This window comes from Pyrus communis, chromosome 9, assembly GCF_041283825.1.
Source record: "Pyrus communis isolate YQ-2024b chromosome 9, ASM4128382v1, whole genome shotgun sequence".
Lineage (NCBI taxonomy): Eukaryota > Viridiplantae > Streptophyta > Magnoliopsida > Rosales > Rosaceae > Pyrus > Pyrus communis.
This window is the reverse complement of record NC_142573.1, coordinates 15,832,812-15,841,282: the sequence shown is the minus strand read 5'-3', so window position 1 is coordinate 15,841,282 and position 8,471 is coordinate 15,832,812.

Below are 8,471 nucleotides of genomic sequence, written 5' to 3'. Positions count from 1 at the left end.
GCATCATGTATCATGCATATTAATTAATAATTATTATAGTTTTTATAAAATTTAATTCAAAATTTAATATATACATATAATTATTATAGATAGTTAATATTTTGGGGGTATAATTATTATAGTATATATAATTATTATAATTATTATAGACTTTATAGTTAATTTAATATATATATATATATATATATATATTATAGTTTTTAGGGGTATAAAATTGTTAAATTAATGTATATAATTATTACAGTATTTTTTTAGGGTTATAAAATTATAAAAATAATATTCTGCTTATCATGTATTGTGTTACCCACGTGTATACCCGAATCAACCCGTTAGCTTAACAGGTGCTTATCGGGTTACCCGATAACGACCCGATTCGTTATCGTGTCGACCCGAACACCTGTTAATTTCGTGTCGTGTCGTGTCGGGTTATCGGGTCGGGTCAGGAATTGCCAGGCCTAATAATTATTGTGAATTGTGTGTGAAATATGACTAGAGTGTTGGTTAATTGTGTTGTGAATTTAATATTTTGCATTTACGAGAATATTTTGAATTGTGGGGGTTTAAGAATGATTATTAATTTAAATTTGTTGATTAATTGATTGACGATTTGTATTTTCATTGGTTAATTGAGATGGATTTTAATTAATAGACCAACGCCACCTCCAAATGGTTTGACTAATCCTGGTGGTTCTAAAGAAAATTTTCAAGATGAAATTCGAACAGCATATATACAAATGTAACTTGTGTCAACCAAAAGATCACTACTTTCCACAAACTAATGATCTCAGTGATTTATTCGAAAGTGGTTTGAAGCGTACAAGTAGTTGGTGTATAACATATCAAAAGATGCCACATTTTTCTTAATTGCTATCTATTTAATAATAATTTTAGTAAATGTGGGAGTGATGATGTTGAATCTAAAAATTACAAAGTCTATGTGGCATGCAAGCCAAGTAACTATGAGTTAACTACGTCCTTCTTATGAATGCGGCCGTGCCAACTCGCAACCGAGCTCCGTTGAGCGAGTAGAATAGATGCGGTTGCTGACTTCTGCACTTGAGCAACTACAGCCGAGGAAGGAACCCCTCTCACCCTAGGGTTCTAAAACCTGAAGATTAGGTTGCCTAGTTCATTGCAAAGTTTAGGATCTCCTACACCAGGTTCGCCTGCCTAAACAATATCCATGAGAATATAAGTTCTTGGATTCAGCATCAAGATATAAGGACAAAGCTATTCAAAGAAGATGAGCGTTTTTATGATAAATGTGGTTTGACGGTTTGAATGCCGAACTACAAATTGTACCTAAGAGTAATCAATCATAGAACACTTCATTTTGCTGGGAAGCTAATGAAGTGACATTTTTCGACGAAAGAAGTAAAGATTCTCTACCAACTTAGACTTGGATAGATAACCGACCAAACTAGAAGTAGTGTTATTCCACTGAATTGAAGGTATTCTCAGAACTCTACATCAAAATTTCAGTGAAATAAATGTTCACCAACACATTAAATTTTGAAATGCTAAGGCTTACGTGGCATGCACCATGTGTCTGACAAATTGTACACGTGGCATGTGACTTATAAAAAACCAAACGAGTCACTAAGGCTGTAAAGTGACAACATTTGGCAAAAAATAGTTAAACAATTATCTTTATTAATTCTTTAGTTAATTTTAATTTAAATAAAAAAACATTAATTGACGGAGTCAAATCACGAACCAAGACACAAATCAAGTCTTGGTTCTTCCATAGGCAAAGCTTGGGGAGTTTATAAATACAAGGCTCCAAGACAAAGGAAATGGTCCAGAAAATCATTCACGTCCAGACGCTGAAGCTTTGATGACACGCCCTCATCCCGATATCCCTAAATACCAGTATACGCATGTGTTGGCTAACACTCGAGGGTGACGAAGCCATTTAAAAAATGTATCCAAATTAAAATATGGGATTAGAAAGAAATATATTAATGCAGAATCGTGTTTAGAGCATACAACTAACCAAGAATATTAAAGATTTCTTATGAAAAGGTGTGAATAAGGGAATGGATCCTACCTAGAGAAGACTCAAAGATCCCTACCTAAAATTGTCATGATGCCGGGATTGTCTGCCTAGATCGTCCGATTCACTCCTCGATCGTGTTGTCGCACTATCCCAAAGCGCACCAATTAGAGCTAATAGAAATGCTTCGACATCCATGGTACACGAACACTAAGGTCCTGAAGTGAAGTAGTTGAAAGACACATAGAGGTGAACACATGTCGCAAAACATTTCTTCATGACCGATCACAATCGTCGCTCTCCAAATCGAGAGGTACAAAATTCAAAACCTATATTAAAGGAACTATCACTCTAACCATTTCCTTCGAATAACGGTTGTCGCTTTAAACCACGCATAGAAACTGGTTCCGCAATCACCAGACTCGGAGCTTACAGTTCTACCTTTAGCAATTCCTTACTAAATGCTATACACTCCTCAAACCACCTGGAATTTTCCTGGTAAAATCTGATAAGCTTGCAAAAAAGTTATGCTCCTAACGTTCATGTCAGAATCAATATGAAACTAGGTGCACATTTCAGCTGAGTCAATCCTTCGTGAATTCTTCACGAATTTAGCGAGAAACCATGTCGAGAAGGCTAAAAGAACACTCAAGAGTGTAAGGGTCAAAACAAGTCCATTAAACCTAGAGTACAAGATATCTGGATTTGAATATACAACTTCAATGCTCGAGTACATACAAGTACCTAACTTGATTAGATAATAACAATTTGAAATGGTCGAACTTGAAAATTGGCTAACTCAGTATCTTGATGATTGAGAAATAATGTCACAACAGTATTCAGGAGTTCAACATAATATGGAAATATAACAGATTAAAGAGCATTCAGATACCTATGTTTGTTCCTACTGTGATCGTCATTAACTACAATTGCATAATCAAGGTGATACGCGATGGTGCAATTGTAGACATTGATATACTCTATCAATCACCGCCACCAGAAACTTAGCTCACTTTGAGTGAAAATATAACTAAGAAGCTTACGAGGTTGAACGATAGTCTAATGAAAACTGACAAACGAAAATTTAGATTTTTCTTCGACCCAAAATTCACAAAATTTTGTTGCAACAGTGGCTCCAGGAATATTAAATCACCAATGGTGAAGATTCGCTCAATAAGGTGTTGATTGGGTGATTTAAGGACTAATGGTCCCAATTGAAAACTTCAACATCTGAATGGTCCTCCTAGACCGTCTGTCTGCTTCAAAAATGATACAAAAGCAATAGGGTAATCCAAGATTGACTAAGATATCTTTTAGTACCAGGAGGTGGAACTGAGATTACAAACAGAGTCAATGCGGACCAAAATGTCAGAGGGTCTGAAAGATTCAAAAATGAAGAATTCGGCCAAATAGTTCAAGGTATAGTCCTCATAGATGAATGGATAGTACATTAAGTGAAATGGTCGACAAACGTCGAATCGTTACCAAAGTCTTCATGGAAGGGTGTCATTAAGTTTTCCCAGTAAGGGTAATAACCGTTGATTGGAGGTAGTAGATAGAACGGTTCACTTTATGTTGTTCTAGCGTCGAAAGTCATAAGCGTTACTCGGTCATGCTACATTAACGCACAACTACACATTCGATAGGACATCACAGTAGGATTCGAAATTTATTGGTGTCATCGAATAGTGTAAGAACAATGGTAGGGTAAGACAACATCTCAAACAAAACTGACTTTTTCCTAGCCAAAGGAAATGGAAATAGGACTATGGTCAAAGAATCGTTGGCAGCCGTCGATAGAAATCGAAAAGATTAATAGTATTTTGTAATTCCCGACACTCGTGAAGATTTTCGATTTCCTATAGTCTCAACCTTGGATTTGGTAAGAATCTATTCTGCTACGCTCACATCTCCCAAGAAAGGTATATACTCTAAGGAAGATCAACATTTGGGGGAATTTGGTATAAAGTTGGATGTGTATGTTTAATAAACTGACCTCGTGGTTGGAGTAGACAAGGATATTATCGATAAGACGATCGCCGAGAATTTTCCTGAGGGTACACACTAAATTTTCTAAGTGGAAACAACAAGCCCGAGGAAACTAATTTCGTATACCCCACAAATACCTACTAATTTTCCTACATCTAGTGCTTCCTTGATTTCCTCCAACACGAATTTTGGATGTTTTGAGCAATCTCTTAACAGGTATGCCTCTACCTGCCATTCCAGAGGAACGCATGGCATAGAGTATCGATCTGATGTTGAAAGTCATTCATAACCTATTACGTCAAACTTGAGGCATAATCCCGATATGAATTTCTTATTCTTCAATAGGATGTGACTATTCAGGTAGAATGAGGATTGCACTACCGTGTCAAAAGACGTCAACAAACGAAATCGTGACATCCAAATGATATCAAGGCTGACACAATACCAGAGTAGGAGAAAATCCTAAGTATGCTCTGAACAAACCATGCTCTGATACCAAACTGACACGCCCCAACCCCGATATCCCCATATATCAGGGTAGGCACGTGCTGGCTGACACCCAAGGGTGACGAAGCCATTTTAAACACGCACATAACTAAAACATGTGATTAGAAAGAGGTACACAAATGCAGAATCGTGTTTAGAGAATACAACTAATCAAGAATGATGTGAAAGAATTATTATGGAAGGTATGAACCAAGGAATAGAACCTACACAGAGGAGGCTCAAAAATGCCTGAGCAGAAGTGCCTTTAGGTTGGGATCGTGTGCCTCGATCCTAACTCCTAAGGGGGCGCAAAAATATAAAAGGTTAGTGGACCAAAGTTTATAATAATAATACTAATAATAAGAAAACCATTTTCTTTATGAACATACTAACCCCCCGTTTTGAAAACATATATAATACTACATAATAGGTTTTTTTGAAAACCCTAGCATGCCATGAAATCATTCGTAAAACAAGTATGAGTAAAACCATGTTCAATAACGGTGCTGTCATTGCCCGAAGGCAAATCCATAAATCTCATCAATACTATACTTTCTAGGGGTATCATAGTCGCCGGAAGGCAGTACCTGTCCATCACCCGAAGATGAAGCTAAATATAATAACATAACATACACACCGACACTAGCCGTGGCTAGTGAAGCTGTCCGATACTGGTTTCGCCAATGAAGCTGGGGGTATAAATATCTCACTACTCCTCCACTATATCATATGGCCATAGACAACATACCCGTGTTATGTGTATGTGCCTTATGATAACCCACAAGATAAGCACCGAAAACATATTTCAAAAACCCGTATTTAAAACACTGGAGCTCAAAAGCTCAAAACCTCACTTCATAAATCCATAATAATGCATATTCATAAAACCTAAGTATTTCATATACAAAATCCCTTATTTTGTAACCTTTAATAAAATGTAATTTCGATAAATCATAGTTATTTCGTAGAGCAATTTAAATAAATCATAAGTATAAAAATCCTTAAAATATAGTAGAAAAATATATTCCACTGATAAAATATGCAATGCATGCAACCCTAATAATTTATAAAAACATACAATTCAGGAAGGGGTTCGCTCACAGTATTCCATTGCCTGGAAACCGCTCGAACTAGCGAGGATGGTGCCACTTCCCACAAACGCACCTAAACACAAAGAGAGGACATTTAATAAAACTCTATTGACACAATGGAATTTGGGAAAATGGATAGCAGATTTGGAATTAAGATGTTGAAATTAGCCTAGGAAGGGTCTAGGCCGAAATCTGCAAAAGTCAACCCAAAAGTCAACGTTGACGGGTCAACGGAAGTCAACAGAATTCAACGGGTCGGGTCAACAGGTCGACGGGTCACAGTCAACGGGTTGGATCCGGTTAGGGTTAATGGGCCAAGGGTTTTGGGCTGGTTATAAGGTTAGGCCTGGGTTAGATCCAGGTTAGGTTAATAGGCCAAGGGGTTTTGGGCCGGGTCATAGGATTGGATTTTGGGTCATAGGTTTGGGTTGGATACCAGATCAGGTCTGGGCCGGTTACATGGCCCAACATTTTGGGCCAAGTTATTGGGTTGGCCCCGTAGCTGAGTTGGGCTGATTTTGAGTTACGGGTCGGGTCGACCAGATTCCATTTCTTGGGTTGCCGGACTTCACGAAGAAGAAAGCTGGAGCTTTCAAGGTCCGATCATCTCCAACTCACCACTAAACCTAGCGATGTAACATACCAAAATGAAGCCTAGGGAACAAGGATTCGAAATATACCTATTGGAAGCCATGACATGGCCGGAGTTGCCCGGAAATTAGCCTGAAAGTCGCCGGGATTCATAAGGGAGCGTATTGCTCCAGGCCTCCAGCTATTCATATTTCCTATGCAGATGTCCATAGAAGGACTTGCTTCCTTACTTGAATTCAATAATTGAAGGCTTTACCTGTCGGCAGGATAATAATTAAGAGAAAGACACCTTCTCTTTTGACTTGCATAATCATGTTAGTCTCATAAACAAACAATCATATGGGTGTATAAAAAATCAATTGTATTGCTTTAAACAAAAACCCTTCTAATGTATGGATAATTTTAATCGTGCGATCACAGTTAAATATTCAAATTTTAGGTAGAAAGGATAAGAGTCTTATCTCACAGGGGACTGATTGTACTACCCCCTAATATGCACAGTCTTCTGAGTTTGGTTAATGGCGGCATCAGGAATTTCTACCTGTGTACGAGTTTTACGATCCTTTATTCAATCAAGAAGTAATTGCGACCGTCGTCCTTGTTTTTGTTGTCGCTCACGATAGAGGTTGTTGGGCAGTAGAATATGAGTTATCTCTCAATAAAAGCATCAATTGTTGGAAACAAATTCAGCACATCCGCGTACGGAAGCAAAATCCAGTCAGAATTGCCCATAATCTTTGTGATGAGAGATTGGGGTTGATTGTGGGCTATGGTTGAATCTAAATAAGAATGCCTACATATCTTCGAGAAAGGGAATCAAACCATGGGTGTAGTTCTAAGAAAGAATGGTGTGATGAGCAATACACCGTGAATTATCCTTGATGAATAGCCTATGGAAGGGCACTAAGGAAATGAGTTATCCATGGACGTGTCTATGCTAGACAACGACATATATGCAAGATGGGCCTTTGTTAGGCTAGAGAGAATATGTGAGAGATGCATCTTCAGTTGTGAGTGATTAAAGAATTCAGAGAATGTCCCTTGATAAATTCTTAGGCTAGAGTATTTATAGAGATCTTGAGAACTCCTTGTAAGGAAAGTAATCTCCATCAAAAAAGGAGACATCGAGGAGATATCTAATTCTCATAAGATAATGATTATGTTGCCTAATTCCTCACATATCCTAATTTGACTTGAAAAAGGGATCCCTTACTTAGGAGACAAGTAATATCTTTAATATGCCTTAAGCTAGCCTACTAGAATAAGGCTATCGGACTATGCTCCATGGGCTTGGGGCATTCCGATTCTTCTTGCAACTCAAGGTGCCACATGTCATGTACCCAGAAAATCATGGTTCCACAACTAAGTTGTTTCAAACGTTTGCAAATACAACAAGGAAATAAAACAAATTTCTAGGGTTAAGGATGCGGGTGGTAACTGGTCGGTTAAGGGACATGGGATGGAGGATGTCTTTGTGCATGATTTTGAAAAACGATCTACTGGTACTACTGAATCTAGAACTAATGCACTTCATGACTTTGTTAATATTGTTCAACCATGTATATCCCAGGAACAAAATGCGGCGTTGACAAATGAGGTAACAGTTAAGGAGATTTGAGAGTTGAGATCTAATTCAGTTTGCAGGTTAGTTAAGGACTTTTTGATAAAGGATCGAGTCAAATTAATTAACCATACTATCATTGTTTTGATACCTAAGGTTGACCATCCTGATTGTGTTAATCATTATAGACCTATAAGTCTTTGTAATGTCAGTCACAAAATCATAACAAAGATAATTGTCGAAGGGCTTAAAGCCAATTCTTAAGGATTATATTTCTCAAAATCAGGGTGCTTTTGCCCCTGGTAAATCAATACACGATAACATTCTTTATACTCATGAACTTTTTAATACTTTTAAGACAAAGAAAGGAAGAGTGGGAGCTATGGCAGATAAATTAGATCTTGAGAAAACTTATGATTTACTTGACTAGAAATACATTGATTAAGTTCTGAAGAGGTTTGGTTTTAATGAGGTGTACCCAATTCGCAAAGAATAGATATAAAGATTCTCTGATTGACTACAAGTTTATCCAGGAGTAGAATGGATACAAAGAAAAGGAACAGACTAGATGCAACAAGGTTAAACAATTTAGTCTATATCCATTTCAATGCCAAGAATATCAACAAGAAGGAAAGAGATGGGGAGGATGGACTGGATGTGCTACTTGGCAGTGAAGCTAGTATGGCGCAAGGATGGATGGCTGAGGGTGGTGATGAAGAAGATTAGCTTGATTCAATAATGGATGTAGAGGCGAGCA